The sequence below is a fragment of the Lepus europaeus genome, chromosome 13 (genome assembly GCF_033115175.1).
Source record: "Lepus europaeus isolate LE1 chromosome 13, mLepTim1.pri, whole genome shotgun sequence".
Lineage (NCBI taxonomy): Eukaryota > Metazoa > Chordata > Mammalia > Lagomorpha > Leporidae > Lepus > Lepus europaeus.
In genome coordinates this window covers 57,586,571-57,604,779 of record NC_084839.1, presented here as the reverse complement: position 1 = coordinate 57,604,779, position 18,209 = coordinate 57,586,571, and positions in this window count along the sequence as shown.

Here is an 18,209-nt window from a genome sequence, read left to right as displayed (position 1 = left end):
GTTCACTTGTTGAATAAATGACTATTGATAGTGCCTCTTAGCAAGAGGAATGTACAGGCTGATGGCCAGTTCCATGCTCCACCTGCCGGAGAAGGCACCTTCTCTGCTCCTAGTGCTGGCTCCAGGATGGTGTTGGGAACTCAGGAGATGCCTGTGTTGGTATCTTGGAGCCAGATCTTCCAGCTGACGGATCTCCAGGGGGCCCTGACTTAGGGTACCAGCCTTCGCTGCTCACCCTGCTAGGTGTGGCAGTCTCAGAGCAGAAAATAGGAGCTGCACACCTAGGGTGTGTCTGTCTGATTGGGTGTTTTAGAACTGTAGACTGCTTTGGCTCAGGCTCATGTGGCTGTAAGGAATCGAGTCATTCCAGTCAGCTACAATAAGGAGGTTTATGTAAGGAGTGATAATGCAAGACTCTCACATTAATCCAAAAGGAGCTGTCCCCGGGCTGCCGATGGCTGGAGGAGGGGGTAGGTGCACTCAAAGCTGTTCAAGGAGGGCAGGTGTTGTGGTACAACAGGTTAAGCCTCCGCTTAAGACTCCCGTGCCCTAAATCAGGGTGCCAAGCTCAAACCCCAGCTCATCCAATTCTGATCTAACTTTGTGCTAATGCACCTGGGACAGCCACTGATGCTGATCCAAGTGCTTGGGTTCCTGCCACCCCCAGGAGAGATCATGATGGAGTTCCTGGCTCCCAGCTTCTGCCTGGCCTAGCCCTGGCTGTTGCAGGCTTTTGGGGAGGGAACCATCAGGTGGAAGATCTCTCTGCCTCTTTCTCTCTCTGTCACCATGCCTTTAAAATAAATTAATTAGTTAAAAAACAAACAAACAAACAAAATTGCTCAGAGACTCTTAGTGGCAGGCCCTTGGAGCTTCCTCCATTCATATGCCGTGAATACAGATCTGTGTGGTTCTTCCCCACCCACTCACGTCAAACTGGCAGGACCTATTGCTGGAGTCAACAGGGCAGAGGGGCTGGTTAGCCTGACAACACAGCCTGAGTAAGCTGTCTGCAGAAGGAGAGGCTGGTGGAGCTAGACTACATCTAGCAAAAAGGATGGTGGGAAGCCCTTGACATATGGTTAGTATATCAGGTGTCTTTACGTAAGATAAGAACCCTGGGTGTTATTCCAGGCCAATATGGACTCAGGCTTGGCCCTGAATAAGTTAGGCACAGGGAGGGAGGCAGGGATGGAGCAATGAAGAGGAGGGGCCTCCTCCAACTGGTAAGTCATCTCACATCATCAGTTCCTGACCAGAGGCCCAGTCCATCAGCCCCTCATTCAACTAGCTTTGCTGTTCCTGTGAGTCTATAAATTACTCGTGGCCATTAAAAAGCCATGCATATGTTGAGTGGACAAGACTTATTCTGAGTGTTATCAGTAATATTAAAAACTGCAGGGATGAGACTTTGGGGCCTGCTTGGGATGCCCACATCCTATATTGGAGAGCCTGATTCAGGTCCCACCTACTCCACGCTTCCTATTCAGCTTCCTGCTAAAGCATCTTGGGAGCAAGCGAAAATGGCCCAACTACTTGGGCTCTTGCCATCTGTTTGGGAGACCTGGAGGAGTTCCTGGCTCCTGGTTTCAGCCTGGCCTAGTCCTGGCTGTTGCGGGAATTTGGAGAGTAAATAAGCAGATGGAAGTTTCTCTCTCTCTCTCTCTCTCTCTCTCTGGTTGTCTCTCCCTTTCTCATTCAGCCATTCAAATAAATAAATCTCTAAAACAAAAAACTGAAGGGCACCCACATCCATTTCAGAGTCCCTGGGTTCAATCCCAGTCCTGCTTCTGATCCAGCTTCCTGCTAATGCACTCCCTGAGAGGCAGCAGGAGATGGTTCATGTACTTGGGTCCCTGCCACCCCTGTGGGAGACTCAGATTGAGTTACAGTCTTTTGTCTTCAGCCTGGTCCAGTCCTGGCTGTTGTGGGTATCTGAGGAGTGAACTAGCAGGTGAAAAATCTGTGTGTGTGTTTGTGTATCTCAATGCCTTTTAAATAAAATGAAAATAAATAATTTTTTGAAGACTTCAGTTTTTTCCTGGTTGTTTTCCAGGGATATTTCGGGAGCATTCTGGCCCTGGTCCCAGCTGTTCCTACAGAGTCCCTAATAGGGGCTGCACCTCCCACCAGCAAAGGGGTAGTGATCAGAGGAGGAAGGGCCACTTGTGGCTGTGTACAAGGGAAACTTTAAAAGTCATGTTTCACTGCTATTCATTCAGAAAATGTCATAGCTGCTACTGCCAGGAACCATGCCATGTGCTGGGGGTACATGGATGAGTACATGAAATGCGTCCCTGTCCTCAGGGAGTTTGCAGTCTGATGGGGAAGTAGACGTGAAACAAATCTCACATAGACAGCTACTTGATGCAAATGGTGTGGAAGTTAGAAGTATGTGCTGCAGTGAGCAGGAATAACGGGAGAGTCCAACTCAGCTGGGTGGTGGGATGGTGCTCAGAGAGGGCTCCAAGGGAGCAGCTTGTCCGCCAAAAATGAAGGGCAAACTAGACTAAGCCAGAGGAAGAAGAGCAGGGGGAGAGCAGGTGTCCATGTGCCGGGGCAGGAAGGTGCTGGGCGTGGTGAGGGACTTGAAGGAAGACCGTGGTGGTGTCGGGGGGCAAGATCAGGAGCAGTTCAGGGTGAAGCACTTACTCTGTCCTTGTCTTTTATTTGAAGGGTGGTTATAAGGAATCTAATCTGTCGCTTTCCCAGGGAAAAAAGTAGTGCTAAATTGCTCTAAAGCTCTATTGTTCAATATAGATAACCACTCGCCACCGGTGGTCAGTGAGCACCTGCACAGTCCAAACTGAGACTGACGGCAAGGATAAAATGCACACTGGGTTTCAAAGGCTTAGTACTGAGAACTTCAAATTAAAATAATTTCTTGACTTCTTTGTTTTTATTTATTTGAAAGGCAGAAAGACAGAGACCTCCCATCTGCAAGTTCATTCCCCAAATGCCCACAACAGCTGGGGCTGGGTCAGGCCATACTCAGGAGCCAGGAATTCAGTCTGGGTCCCAACTACTGGAACCATCACCTGCTGCCTCCTGGGGTGCACATTAGGAGGTATCTAGAATTGGGAGAGCAGGCAGGACTGGAACCCAAGCACTCCAGTATGGGATGCAGGCTTCCCAAGCAGCCTCTTCACTGCTGTTCCAAATGCCTGCCCCCTACATCTCACTTATTTATTTAAGAGGCAGAGAGATAGAGAGCTCCCATCTGCTAATTCCCTCCCCAAATATCTGCAACACCCAGGGCCGGAGCCAGGAGCTGGGAAGGCATGTTGTCCCACGCCAGTGGCAGGAACCCAACTACTTGAGCTATCACCTGCTGTGTCCCAGGGGGAGTCAGGAATCAGACCCACGTTTCCCATGCGGGATGGTTAGCCTAAATGCATGCTCCGATTTTTGTAACTTTTTCTTTGAGTATTGATTACGGGCTGAAATAATCATATTTTTTGATATATCCAGTTAAATAAAATAGGTCATTAAAGTGAACTTCAGTTTCTTTTTACTTTTTTATCGTGGCTACGTGAAATGACGAAAACAGCCTGTACTGTTCCCGTTGGACTGTGCTGCTCCGATGTGTTTACTTCAATTTGAAGAACTGTTGGACTGCGAAGGAGACTGGGCAGTTTAAGAAGAGAGATTTAAAGATTTCAGTCCCCAGAGATCTTTAAAAACAAGGCAGCCAGCCAATCACCTTTCTCAAATGGCATGAGTTTCATTTCCCTGGAGGCAAGGAAGAGAGCCAGCCACAGAGGCTCCTCAGGTCTCTTCCCAGGACAAGAAAATCCACTCATTAGCAGAATTAGTAGGCGGACAATGCCATGGTTGGCAGGGCTGGAGGAGCAAGTTCTAGGTGGAGCTTCTAGAAACAATGCCCATCCCCCAGAATCACACTGCTTGTTCTGTGGGGGTGGAGGGAACTTGTCGCTGCCCCTCTAGGAAGCTGCTGACCCTTGGAGTCCGTTACCTCCTCTGCCACCATCCCTGCCAGTAACTCAGATGACTTTGTCCCCATTTTACTTAATTCTGAACTTCAGCCTCACAGGGGAACGTCTGATTGGCAGAAGCTGAGTTATATCTATCACCTAGCTGAAAGGCACTCTGGGAAATGCCCTTTGGTTTTGGAGCGAGACACCGTGAGGAGGTTGCAGTGGATGTTGACTAAGCCTACCCACAGTACCGATCGTAAGTGAGGGAGGAACATTTGCAAGGATGCTGATGTGAGAGAAACGGCTTGGCAGCTCCAGGAAGGCTGATGGGGGAATGAACATGGATGGACCTTGAAAACATTATGCTAAGTAGGAGAAACCTGTCACAGAGCCCCACAAATTGGATGATTCCATTTATATGAAATGTGTACAATCAACAAATCTAGGGGACGGCATTGTAGCGTAGCAGGTAGAGCTGCTGCCTGTGATGCCAGCATCCCATATGGGCACCAGTTTGTGTCCTGGCTGCCCCACTTCTGATTCAGCTCCCTGCTAATGCACCTGGGAAAAACAGCAGAAAATGGCCCAAGTGTTTGCAGCCCAGCTACCCATGTGGGAGACCTGGAAGAAGCTCCTGGCTTCAGTTTGCCTCAGCCTTGGCTGTTGTGGCCATCTGGGGAGTGGGTGAAAGATTTCTCTCTGTCTCGCCCTCTCTATCTGTAACTCTGACTTTCAAATAAATAAATAAGTCTTTAAAAAAAAAAATCCAGCTCACCTGAACTTAAAAAAAAAAAAAAAGAGGTCATTTGGCCCAGCAGTTGGGATGCGCATATCCCATATCAGAGTTTAATTCTTGACTCCATTTCCTTTTTTAGATATTTATTTATTTGAAATACAGAGTGCCAGAGAGAGAAAGAGAATCCGAAACAGAGAGATATTCTGTCTGCTGGTTCACTCCCCAAATGCCCACCAACAGTCAGAGCTGGGCCAGGCCAAAGCCAAGCGCCTGGAACTCCATCCAAGCCTTCCTTATGGGTAGCAGGGACCCAAGTACTTAGGCCATCTTCTGCTGCCTTCCAAGGCACATTAGCAGGGAGCTGGATCAGAAGCTGAATAGCTGGGACTCAAACTCCCATATGGGATGCAAGCATCCCGAGTGGCAACTTAACCCATTTTACCACAAGGCCCACGCCTCCCCGCACTGTGGCCCTACCCCCGCTCCGGGCATCACTTCTCACTCTACCTTCCTGCTAATTCACGTCCTGAGAAGTCGCAGGTGAGCCTTAAGTTCTTGGATCCCTACCGCCAACTTGGAGGACCCAGACTGAGTTCCTGGCTCCTGGTTTTGGCCTGGCCCACCCCTGGCTGTTGAAGGCATTTGAGAAGTGAGCCAGCAGATGGAAGATCTCTTTCTGTCTCTCAATCCCCACCCCAACCCTACTTTCTGAGTAAATAGAAATAATGAACCAAAATGTAAAGACATCCCTGACTGACAGGGGTTGGGGAGGTGATGCTGCGTGACTTTGTGCTGAGCCATAAAAGGCATTGAACGTGCGCCTGGTTTCCTGGAATGCTCACTTTGGGACTCCCTCTGAGAACCAGCACTGCTGTGAGAAGCCTACACGTGTGGATGCTCCAGTTACAGTCTCAGCTAACTCATCCTTTGAGACAGTTCTCATTCAGGCACAAAATGTGTGAAAGAAGAAGTCTTGAGATGACCTCATCTCCCAGCCAAAGGAGTCATTTCAGGGTTCAATCTTCACCTTTAAGAACCCAAACATTATGGAACAGAAGCAAGCCTTCCTTGTGCTCTATTCATATAATAAGCAACATTCAATAGCTGTTATTTTATGCTACTACATTTGAGTTGCTTTTGATTCAGCAATTATAAAAAAATGGCTTTTATTACTTGGAAATGACATGCTGCCATAAGAAAATCTAAAATATAGGTGCCGGCGCCGTGGCTTACTTGGTTAATCCTCCGCCTGTGGTGCCGGCATCCCATATGGGCACCGAGTTCTAGTCCCGGTGGCTCCTCTTCCAGTCCAGCTCTCTGCTGTGGCCCAGGAGGGCAGTGGAGGATGGCCCAAATGCTTGGGCCCTGCACCCCATGGGAGACCAGGAGAAGCACCTGGCTCCTGGCTTTGAATCGGTGCAGTGCTGGCCGTGGCGGCCATTTGGGGAGTGAACTAACGGAAGGAAGAACTTTCTCTCTGTCTCTCTCTCTCTCTCTCTGTCTATAACTCTACCTGTCAAATAAAAAAAAATAGTAAAATTTTAAAACATCTAAAATATAAAACATTTGGTAGGGCCGGCACTGTGGCGTAGCGAGTAAAGCTGCATCCCATATGGGTGTCAGTTCGAGTCCTGGCTGCTCCACTTCTGATCCAGCTCTCTGCTATGGCCTGGGAAAGCAGTGGAAGATGGCCCAAGTCCTTGGGCCCCTGCACCCATGCAGGAAACCCGGAAGACACTCCTGGCTCCTGGCTTTGGATCGGTCCCACTCCAGCTGTTGCTGCCATTTGGGAAGTGAATCAGCGGATGACGATCTTTCCCTCTCTCTCTGCCTCTTCCTCTCTGTAACTCTGCCTTTTGAATAAATAAACAAATCTTAAAAATAAAATTAAAAAATAAAAGCATTTGGCATTAGCCTTGGGACTAGGAGGCAAGAAGAAGCTGGGAGAGCCCTTGAGATTATCAGCAGATCCCTGGTAGGGCTCCAGCAGACTGTCAATGAGTACTTAAAAGAAAGCGGGAAAGTTACTGGAAGCTAGATGAAAGAAGGGTTTTCTACGTGGAGGTGGAAAGTTCACTAACAAAGTTGCCTTCCATAACATGGCAAATAGGAGCTGTGCCTAACGAACTCAGTGATGCTGCTAGGGAGGTTTTTGGGCAGTGTGTTGAGAGTGCCAACTGGTTTCTTTTAGTTGCAATGATGAGATACAAAAACAGAGTGAGACTAAAAAAGGAACAAAATATGGAAGAACTGTAAAGGAACCAGGACTTGCTGAGTTTGAGAAATGAAATTATTTTTCTCCCCATTCTAGAGGGCAAAATATTCTCCAATTTTAAAATAATTCCAAAGCAAAGGTCAAAGCCAGGATGGGCCTGTAACATACCTGCTTACAATACCAGAAAGATGTAAGATGGTGCTTCACAGAATTTATTGGCTAGCCAAAGGACTTCTGAGGATCTTAAAGGTGTGGCTACGTGGAAGACATGGATGGAGCTCCAGGTTACTGGCTTCGGCTTGGTCCAGTCCCAGCCATTGCAGCCATTTGGGGAGTGAACCAGTGGATGGAAGATCTCTTTCTCTCTGTCTCTCCCTCTATATCACTCTGCCTTTAAAATAAATAAATAAATATTTGTAAAAAATAAAAATGTAGCTCTTAGAAATTCCTTGTAAAAATAGAGTTTTAAGCAATATAATGGGAATTGTCCCTCAGCAGCCATGCAGGACTCCAAGATAACAGCCTTTTGCCATGTAACTCTGATACCCCTCCATCAAGAAGTGGCATTGAACTCCGATTCCTCTGAATTGGATAGCCTTTATCTCTCTTGTAATCAATAGAATATGGCAGAGATAGCGGCAGGTGTTGTGGCACAGCAAGTTAAGCCATCTCTCAGGATGCTGGCATCCCATATTAAAGTGCATGGGGTTGGGTCTTGTCTCCACCTTCTCATTCAGCTTAATGTTAATGTGTCTAGGAGGCAACATGTGATGGTTCAAGAACTTGAGTCCCCCACCCCTACATAGGAGACCTGCTGGAGTTCCTGACTCCTGGCTTCAGCCCAGCCCAGCCCTAGCTTTTGCTGGATTCGAGGAGTGAATCAGTGAATAAAAGCTATCTCTCTGTGTCTGTCTCTCTGTCACTCTCCCTCTCTCTGTCACTCCACCTTTAAAATAAATTAATAATTTTTTTAAAAAATATGAATAAATAACTATTAAAAAGGATGGCAAAGATATTATGTTGCCTGGCTTCTGAGTCTGGGTCAGGAAAGGTCATGCAGTTTCTCCCTGCTTCTCTTGGAATGCTTGCTCGCAGGTTGCTCCCCTACAAAGTCAGACCCTATGCCAGGAGAAACCCAAGCCACATGCAGAGACCCTGAGTAGGAGACCTGGTCAACAGTCCCAACTGCAGCCAGTTGGGTACACTATTAGGCACTAGATATAAATTATGAAGCATTCAGATTATTACTGCTCCCAGGCCATCGGGTCACCTCCAGTATTTGTGTCTTCCCAGCTGAAGCCACAGACACTACAAATCTACACTGTGAAACAGAGACAAGGCAATCTCCATTGTGCCCTACAAAAGTTCCCAACTCTCAGAGTTTGAGTATAACAAGATAGTTTTTTTCATGCCACTAAATTTGGAGAGTAGTTTCATACACAGCAATAAAAGCCAAATTAGGGGCCAGCGCCATGGCTCAATAGGCTAATCCTCCGCCTTGTGGCGCCGGCACACCGGGTTCTAGTCCCGGTTGGGGCACCGATTCTGTCCCGGTTGCCCCTCTTCCAGGCCAGCTCTCTGCTGTGGCCAGGAGTGCAGTGGAGGATGGTCCAAGTCCTTGGGCCCTGCACCCCATGGGAGACCAGGAGAAGCACCTGGCTCCTGCCATCGGATCAGCATGGTGCACCGGCTGCAGAGCGCCAGCCGCAGTGGCCATTGGAGGGTGAACCAACGGCAAAAAGGAAGACCTTTCTCTCTGTCTCTCTCTCTCACTGTCCACTCTGCCTGTCAAAAAAAAAAAAATTAAAAAAAAAAGCCAAATTAGGAATCAGGGCACATCCAAAGGAACAAAAGATGGTTTGGGCTACTGCTGTACACTTTAAGTAACCATCTCTGTTGTTTTCTACCATCAGAAATCAAAAATAAGATTAAAAAAGTCAAGAGCATCTGAAACAGAAGTAGTTGAGAAAATTATGGAGATGTGGCTGACAAATCAATGTAACCACTATACCAGGCAGAGTACATTACTCGTTTTCAGACTTTCATATGTGTTGTAGAGATACACACAGAGGTCTACAGTCCTACACAGGTTTTCTTTACACCAAGTTTCATTATAAAGCAGGGCCCAACCAATGTAGCTCTTACTTCACCCCAAGCAGCTACCCAGCAGATACTAAAACCAGCCGTCTACCTGTCTCTGTGAAAGGTAACTGCTGCAAACCCTGGGACTGGAGCTGTTTTGTCCCACCTACAGCAAAACCATCTCTCTGCTTAAGACCCTATTGTTTGATAATCGGAAAAGATGAAGTGGGAAATTTGGCAGTTTCTTTTTGCCCAAATATGATTTCCCTGCCCCCTTAACCATTCTCCCACAATGAGCATCATTTTTAAGGCTACACTTCCACAGCCGCTCTAATCTATAACAATTCTAAATCAGGAGGCATTAGCTCTTTAGGTTCTTTGTACCTGGTTTTCATTTTGGAATGTACTCAGGGTGCAAGGCAAATGCCTGCTGGCCCTATGTTTATTTTTTCAGCTGGTGATTGAAGTTCTGGTCCAGTTACAACAGATGGAAATGCCAATGTCTTGTCCATTTGCAGCTTTATTGCAAATCTTGCATTGCATTGGGGTCATATTTCTATTCTCAGCATGTAAAATAAAAGTAATTTTCATGTCTGTGTATCCAAAGTAAATATCATTGTATTTACCCCCCATCTCTGCCTCATAGAACTATTTAAAAATAAAGAGACAAGAATATGGAAAAATAATATTCCAAGACTCTGGGGGAATGTTATTAACACAAAGGATTCTGATTCATTGTACAGGATTTAAAAAAATATTCTGTTCTATAATCTCTGACCACCATTTTGCCTATAATATTTTATATCTCCTTTTTCTAGGTATTTATTCAACCATTTAGTAAAATGCTGATTGAGGGCCTACTGTACACAATATATTGGGATACAAGAATGATGGAGATAGATCAGATGAGGTTCTTGGCTTAATGGCATCTCTATTTGGTGTTCAGGAGCAGATATGAAACAAGTAAATGAAGAAGAAAATGTCACACTGGGGAAAACGTTTTGAAGAAAAGAAGCATGGGGAATGGGCAAATAAGAGTGGTCACTTTAATAGGGCATTGATTTGTGCCCAGGTCTTAATTTATGAAGGTGACTGGGTTGTAGGATGGGAAGAAGCTAATGGCATTGAAAGAAGAATTGGTTACTTATGGATCTTGGGAGAAGGGGACATGCCCTGTACCAAGGGCCACGTGGGGAAGCACCAGATTTGGACAAGAGGGAGTAACAGGAGCTTGGGGAAAGCATGGTCCAGGGCCTTAATTAAGTTTTCTGAGAGAAAGAAAAGGGAGGCCGGACTCTGGGCTGTAGGAGTCGTCTCTGGTTGCCCATCCCTGGTTTGGGGCATGGCTGGCAGTGTGAGAATCACATGAAGGAGGTGGTTGAGGATATGGATTTGAGATTGGTTGGAGGATTTGTAACATGATTTTTTTGTGAGCACCAAATTAAGTGGATCACAGAGGAGATGAAAAAAACTTTGACCATCAGTTTGGCCCTGGGATTAATAAATGCTAAACAGATAAATACACAATCCAAGAAAACACAAACTTGTTCAGGGAAGGCCTTTCTGAGAAGCAACATTAAAAATGACACCTAGACACTAGGAGGAAACCAGCCATGCAAAGGGACCAGGGGAAGAGCTCCAGGCAGAGGGGACAGCACTGCAGGAGCCCAGGCAGAAAGGACCTGGAAGGGGTAGACAGGCCAGGCCATGCCAAGCCTTGTGGATTTTCATGCTGTGGCGATTGTTACCAAGGGAGTGACAGGATCAGGCTTTCTTTTTAAGGCGTCATAGCTGGCTTTGGCTGATGTGAGAAGTGCATCGGGGTATGGTGAGGGAAAGATGGGACGCTGGAGACCAGTTAGAAGTCTGCTACAGTTTTAAGAAGAGGTTGCTTTTCTCATGCCAGCAAGAAAATGTAGTTTTTTAGTGTTTTTTTTTCAGGTAGTGGTCACAGATTTGCATTTATTAATTCATACCCATTGCACCATAGTTGGCTAATAAGTACTCATCAAATATCACCTCCTTCTTTCGAGGTATTTGGTCCTGTGCCTCACCACTTTTAAACGTTGAAAACTCCATAAATGCACCAATTCAAAATGACACATATTTTTGAGCAACTGATTTGTGTAAGGTACTCTGTGAGGGTTTGAATATTCAAAAATAAATAATAATTGGTCCCAGCTCTCCAGGAAGCTACAGCCTGAAAGGAAGAAAGCAGCCTTCCCAAGGCGAGCAGCTCAGCAGCGAGATGGTGCGCTCCTGGCTCTGCATGTTTTCACTCTAAATGTTGGGAGTAGAATAGTCCTATAGACGTCTAGATGGGCTGGAGAGAGGAAAAGTCAGAAAGACTTAGATAGCGTCAGACTTGAAATGACAAATTTTTTTTCAACTGCATTTAATTTATTCAGTCACCTGACAACTAACTTGCTAGTGGGATTTTGTTTTCACTTCCTGATAACTGGAATGGTAGGAGACAGTGAACAAAAGATATCCTCTGGGTGGGCATCTGGAGTCTTAAGACTCTGAGACAACTTGTATCCCATACCAGAGTGCCTTTTATTCTTTAATGATTTTTTAAAAATTTATTTGAAAGGTAGAGTTGGAGAGAGAGAAAGACACCTTCCATCCACTGGTTCACTCCCCAAATGGCCACAACAACCAGGGCTGGGCCAAGCTGATGCCAGGAAGCAGGAGCTCCATCCAGGTCTTCCATGTGGGTGTCCGGAGCCCAAGAGCTTGGGCCGTCTGCTGCTGCTTTCCCAGAGAGCAGGAAGCTGGATCGGAAGTGGAACAGCAGGGACTTGAACTGTTGTTCACATGAGATGCCTTGTCACAGGCAGTGATTTAACCTGCAGGCCACAGCACCGGCCTCCCAGCTCCACTTCTGATTCCAGCTTTCTATAAATGCTACCCTGGGAGGTAGGAAGTGATGGCTTAAGTGCTTGGCTTCCTGCCATCTAAACACAAATTGAGTTCTAGGCTCCTGACTTCAGTCTGTCTGGTTCTGGCTGTTGTGGGCATTTGAGGGGTAAACCAGGAGACAAAAGATCTCTCTGTGTCTGCTTTTTAAATCTTTTTTTTTTTTTTTTTTTTTTTTTTTTTTTTAACAGAGAGAGAGATCTTCCATTCACTGGTTCACTCCTCAGTTGGCCATAACAACCAGAGCTGGGCCAGGCTGAAGCCAGAAACTCCCACGTGGGTTCAGGGGCCCAAGCACTTGAGAAACTTCTGCTGCTTTCCCAGGCTCATTAGCAGGGAGCTGATCGGAAGTGGAGCAGCCAGGACTCAAAGCAGTGCCCATATGGGATGCTAGCACCACAGGCACCAGCTTTACCCACTACACCCCAACACCAGCCCCTTAAATAATTTTTTAATTATAATAAATAAAAACCCTGATAGACATCTTTTAAAAAGGGTGTCCTCTGGCTTTAAGGAAGGTTCTGAGTCAATTCATTCATTAAAAAGCTACTTCTTCGATCAAATTCCCACAATACAATATATATACCCTTCTCTTGCCAAATAAAGACAATTTTTGTGAATCATCACATTTAGAAATTACTTTAAGTAAAAAAATGTTCAAGGAAACGGCATTGTGGTACAGTGGCTTAAGCCACAGCCTGAGACGCCGGCATCCCATATGAGCATCAGCTGAAGTCCTGGCTGCTCTGCTTCCCATCCGGCTCCCTGCTAAAGTGCCTGGGAAAGCAGCAGAAATGGCACAAGTGCTTGGGCCCCTGCACCCACATGGGAGACCCAGGTGACATTCCAGGCTCCTGGCTTCCGCCTGGCCCAGCCTGGGCTGTTACAGCCATTTGGGGAGTGAACGAGTGGACGGGAGAGCTCTCAGAAAAGCATCTTTATAGCCCCTTCCCACCAAACGTTACCAAGCTAGAAACTCAAGAAGAAAAAGATGGCTATATTAGGTGAAACACAAGGACAAGCATGATGACAAGGAAGAGGATGCAAAAACTATAATTAAAAGTTTGGGGGCCAGAGTTGTAGCACAGCAGGTTGAGCCACTGCCTATAATGCTCATATCCCATATTGGTGCAGGTTCAAGTCCTGGCTGCTCCACTTCCAATCCAGTTTCTTGCTAATGTGTCTGGGAAAGCAGGGGAAAGTGGCCAAAGTACTTGGGCCCTGCACCCATGTGGGAGACTTGGATGAAGCTTCTGGCTTCAGCCTGGCCCAGCTCTGGCTGTTGCAGCCATCTGGGGAGGGAAGCAGTGGATGGAAGACCTCTCTCTCTGTCTCTACACTCTGTAACTCTTTCAAATAAATAAAATAAATCTTTAAAAAAAAATAGATGTGTCTATCTACCTGTCATCTATGTATTTATTTATTTGAAACGCAGAACAACAGAGAGAGAGAGAGAGAGACAGCAAGTGAAATCTTCCATCCCCAAATGGCATCAACAGCCAAGGCTCGACAGGCTGAAGCCAGGAGCCAGGAACTCCATCTATCTGGTGTGGATACAAGTACCCAGGCCATTTTCTGCTGCTCTCCTGGGCACTTTAGCAGGAACTGAATCAGAAGTCAAGCAGACGGGATTCCAACCATCACTTGCTGGCTTCACAAGTGAAGGCTTAACTGGCTGCCCCTCAATGCTGGGGCACTATTTTCTAACGTGACTTTCCAGGTGGTTCTAATGTGCAGCCATGATTGGGAACTACTGGTCTGCTGGCCCCTTAAAGAGCTGCACTTGGGCTGGCGCCGTGGCTCAACAGGCTAATCCTCCGCCTAGCGGCACCGGCACACCGGGTTCTAGTCCCAGTTGGGGCGCTGGATTCTGTCCCGGTTGCCCCTCTTCCAGGCCAGCTCTCTGCTGTGGCCCGGGAGTGCAGTGGAGGATGGCCCAAGTCCTTGGGCCCTGCACCCCATGGGAGACCAGGAGAAGCACCTGGCTCCTGCCTTCGGATCAGTGTGGTGCGCTGGCCCACAGCGCGCCGGCCGACGGCCAATAGAGGGTGAACCAATGGCAAAAGGAAGACCTTTCTCTCTGTCTCTCTGTCTCTCACTGTCCACTCTGCCTGTCAAAAAATAAGTAAATAAATAAAAAGAGCTGCACTTGGGTCCAGGGACTACAGACTTGAAAGAGAACAACTTGTTTCCACGCTCTACATCTACTTCCACAATCATGTGCTCCCATCTGTGTACTTTTCCTGCAAGGGATTTAAAGAGTTTGTAATTCTGTGGTTTGAGTACATGTTCAGGAGTGAGTGCATGCATGTGTGTGTACGAGGTTCCTTGACTATTGTCAGTCCACCAGTTGCAGGCTTAGTTTCTTGTGGGCCAGGGATCCATGTCCTAATGTAGAACAGCACTGTGGGGAAGAACACAACTTATAGAGTCAGGCTGCGTTGGAATCTTGGTTCCATCACTCACTAGCTGTGGGACCAAGGGTTTCTTAACCATCTCTCTCATTTTCTTCAGCTACAAAATGGGGTTGCTGCAAAATTAGGGTGCTTGTGGGAATTATATGAGATTTGTGTTGGTTTTAAAATATGTTTGCTGGAGCATGCTTTTGGAACTTGAGGTGGACACTGGTTAGGAAGCCTGTGTCCCACGTTGGAGCACCTGAGCTTGATCCCCAGCTCTAGCTCCCAATTTGAGCTTCCGACTGATGCAGAGTTTGGGAAGCAGTAGTGATAGCTCAAATAGTTGAGTCCCTGCCACCTGTAAGAGACCATGGGAGGGGCCAGAGCTGTGATGTGGCAGGTAAAGCCACTGCCTGCAATACTGGCATCCCATAGGGGCACCAGTTCAAGTTCCAGCTACTCCACTTCCAACCCAGCTCTCTGCTAATGCAGCAGTGGAAGATGACCCAAGTCCTTGAGCCCCTGTACCTGCATGGGAGACCCAGAAGAAGCTCCAGGCTCTGGCTTCGGATCAGCCCAACTCTGACCATTGCGGCCATTTGGGAAGTGAAACAGCGGATGAAATATGCCCCCCCCCCCCAACCTGGCCTCTCTGTAACTCAGCCTTTCAAATACAATAAGTAGATCTTAGAGAGAGAGAGAGAGAGAGAGAGAGAGAGAGAGAGAGAGAGAGAGATGGATGATAGGAGGCTTGGATTGATTTCCAGGCAGTTCCCATCTTTTAGTCATTGCAGGCATTTGGGGAGTGAGGCAGTAGATGGTCTCTCTCTCTCTCTCTCTCTCTCTCTCTGCTTCTCAAATAAAGAAGTGTTTGGGCCAGTGCCATAGCTCTCTAGGCTAATCCTCTGCCTGTGGCACCGGCACCCTGGGTTCTAGTCCCGGTCGGGGCGCCGGATTCTGTCCCAGCTGCTCCTCTTCCAGTCCAGCTCTCTGCTGTGGCCCGAGTGTGCAGTGGAGGATGGCCCAAGTCCTTGGGCCCTGCACCCCATGGGAGACCAGGAGAAGCACCTGGCTCCTGGCTTCAGATCGGTGCAGCGTGCTGGCCGTAGCAGCCATTTGGGGGGATGAACTAATGGAAGGAAGACCTCTCTCTCTCTCTCTCTCTCTCTCACTGTCTAACTCTGCCTGTCCAAAAAAAAAAAAAAAAAAAAAAAAAAAGAAAAAAAAAAAAGAAGAAGAAGAAGAAGAAGTGTTTAAAAAAAGACACACAGAAATTAATCAGCACTTCTCCTTCCAAACTATGGAGCTGAATTTCTCTTCCCTTGGGTATGGGTGGACTTAGTGACTAACAAATAGAATATGACACACGTGATAGTGTCTCTGAGATTAGGACATAAAAGGCATTGTGGCTTTGAATCGTCTGCTTTGGGGGCAGGAGCTGCCTTGTTGTGAGGTCGCTGGGTCAGCCTACAGAGATTCCTGTGGTGAGGACCTAAGGCTCCCCCAGCAGCCCTGTGAGGAAGCCATCTTCGATGGGGCTCCTCCAGCCCTAGCCAAGCACTGAGACAATGCAGTCCCCTGACAATATTCTCCTGAGAGACCTGAACCAGAACCAAACCACTAAGCCATCTGGAATTCCTTACTCACGGATGCTAAGATAAGAAATTGTTGTTGTTGAGCCATTAGGTTTTAGGGTAATTAGTAAGCAAGCAATAGATAACTAATACAAGATGATACTATAAAAGTTTCTTTTTTAATTTAAAGATTTATTTATTTGAAAGTGTTAAAGAGACAGAGATCTTCGATATGCTGGTTCACTCCCTAGATGGCCACACAGCTGGGGCTAGGCCAGGAGCTTCTTCCAGACCTTCCACATGAGTTCAGGGGCCTAAGCACTTGGGCCATCTTCTGCTGCTTTTCCCAGGAGCATTAGCAGGGAGCTGGATCAGAAGTGAAGCAGTCAAGACATGAACCAGCGCCCCTATGGGATGTCAGTGTCACAGATGGCAGTTTTACCTGCTATGCTCAATGCTGGTCTGAGCTCTTAAAACATATATGGTAAATACTCAGTAAATGTTGATCATTGCTTTTACAGCTTGATTTTTCATTATTTAAATATTTATTTGTTTGTTTGCTTAAAAGAGTGACAGAGGAAGAGAGAGAGAGATTTTCCATCTATTGGTTCACTTCCCAAATGGCCACAATGGCCAGGGCTTGGCCAGACTGAAGCCAGAAAACCTGGAACTTCATCCAGGTTGCCCACTTGGGTGACCAGGGTCCAAGTGCTTGGGCCATGTTCTGTTGCTTTTATAGGTTCATGAGCAGAGAGCTGGATTAGAAGTATAGCAGCATCCAGCTGGAGTTGTGGAAGTAGTTGTGGTGGTGGTGGTGGTGGAGGTGCAGCTGGAGCTCAAACTGGCACTTAGGGGATGCCAGTGTTGCAAGCGGCAGCTTAACCAGCCCCACCACATTGCCAGCCCCTGTGTTCTTTGTACCCTTAGCACCTAACATTTGCTACCTAGTTGGTGGTCAACATACACATGTGGGTGAATGAATGAATGAATGAATGGAGTAAAAGTGAAGAGTTGAGACAATCATCAGTGGCAGTTGTTTGAGCAAGGACATTTTCAAACAAAATCTTACTCCACATCATCAGCCAAGGTTGAAACAAGAAAACAGAAACTACTGTGCTAGCCTGCGGCGCCGGCACCCCGGGTTCTAGTCCCGGTCGGGGCGCTGGATTCTGTCGCGGTTGCCCCTCTTCCAGGCCAGCTAATGCTGGGAATCCTTTACATAGGCAATGGAAGACAGGAGAAGCCAAACAGACATGAATGAGGCAACCTAGGGATTAGCAAGAGCGGGAGACTGTGTTGTTCTGTGAGCCTGAGGGATGGTGCAAAGAGGTGGGTTACATGATCCTGCAGCTGGAGCTGCCCACAGTGCGGTCCACAGAAGGAGGTGTGTTGGGCCAGAGCTGGGAAAGAGGAAACTTCTGAGGCAGAGACAGTGAGAAAGAAACATCTCAGCTTCTTCCCTTCTCCTCTACCAGTGCACCGCCTTGGCCAAATCTCTCTGGAAGTCAGCTGGGAAGGAAGCCTCGCAGATGAGCGAAATCCCCCAAGAAGCAGAGCAAGAAGAAAGGTACGCAATGGATCTCAGAGCAAAATGTGTGTTCATAATTAGTATATGGAAGTGCACATATATGTGTAGGTGTATGTAAATATGTAGATAAAAAATCTTTAAAAAAATGTGGAAATTGAGCAGCACACACCAAGGAAGAAAACAGATAAAAGTTTTATCTTTTGTAAGCTTAAATGTAAAGTAGCTATACTTTTTGTACAAATGATAATATATATTAACATATTAGTACTCTCCAGTGTGAATTTAATATGTTGCATATTTTAATGTGTATATACTTTTCATTTTTATGTAATTTTATTTTTACTGGTATATAATTGTATTTTTTATGGGTTACAGTGTGATTATCTCATATATGAATAAGCATGTAGTGATCAAATCAGAGTAAATAATATTTCCATCTCTTTAAATATTTATCATTTCTTCGTGTTGGGGAACTTCAAACTCCTCTCTTCTAGTTTTTTATAAAATAGATAATACAGGGGCCGGTGCTGTGGCACAGTGGGTTAAAGCCCTGGCCTGAAGCACCAGCATCCCATATGGGCACCGGGTCTAGTCCCTGCTGCTCCTCTTCCAATCTAGCTCTCTGTTATGGCCTGGGGAAGCAGTAGAAGATGGCCCAAGTCCTTGGGCCCCTGCACCCACGTGGGAGACTCGGAAGAAGCTCCTGGCTCCTGGCTTTGGATCGGCGCAGCTCCGGCCATTGCGGCTAATTGAGGAGTGAACCAGCAGATAGAAGACCTCTTTTTCTGTCTCCTTCTCTCTCTGTAACTCTGTCTTTC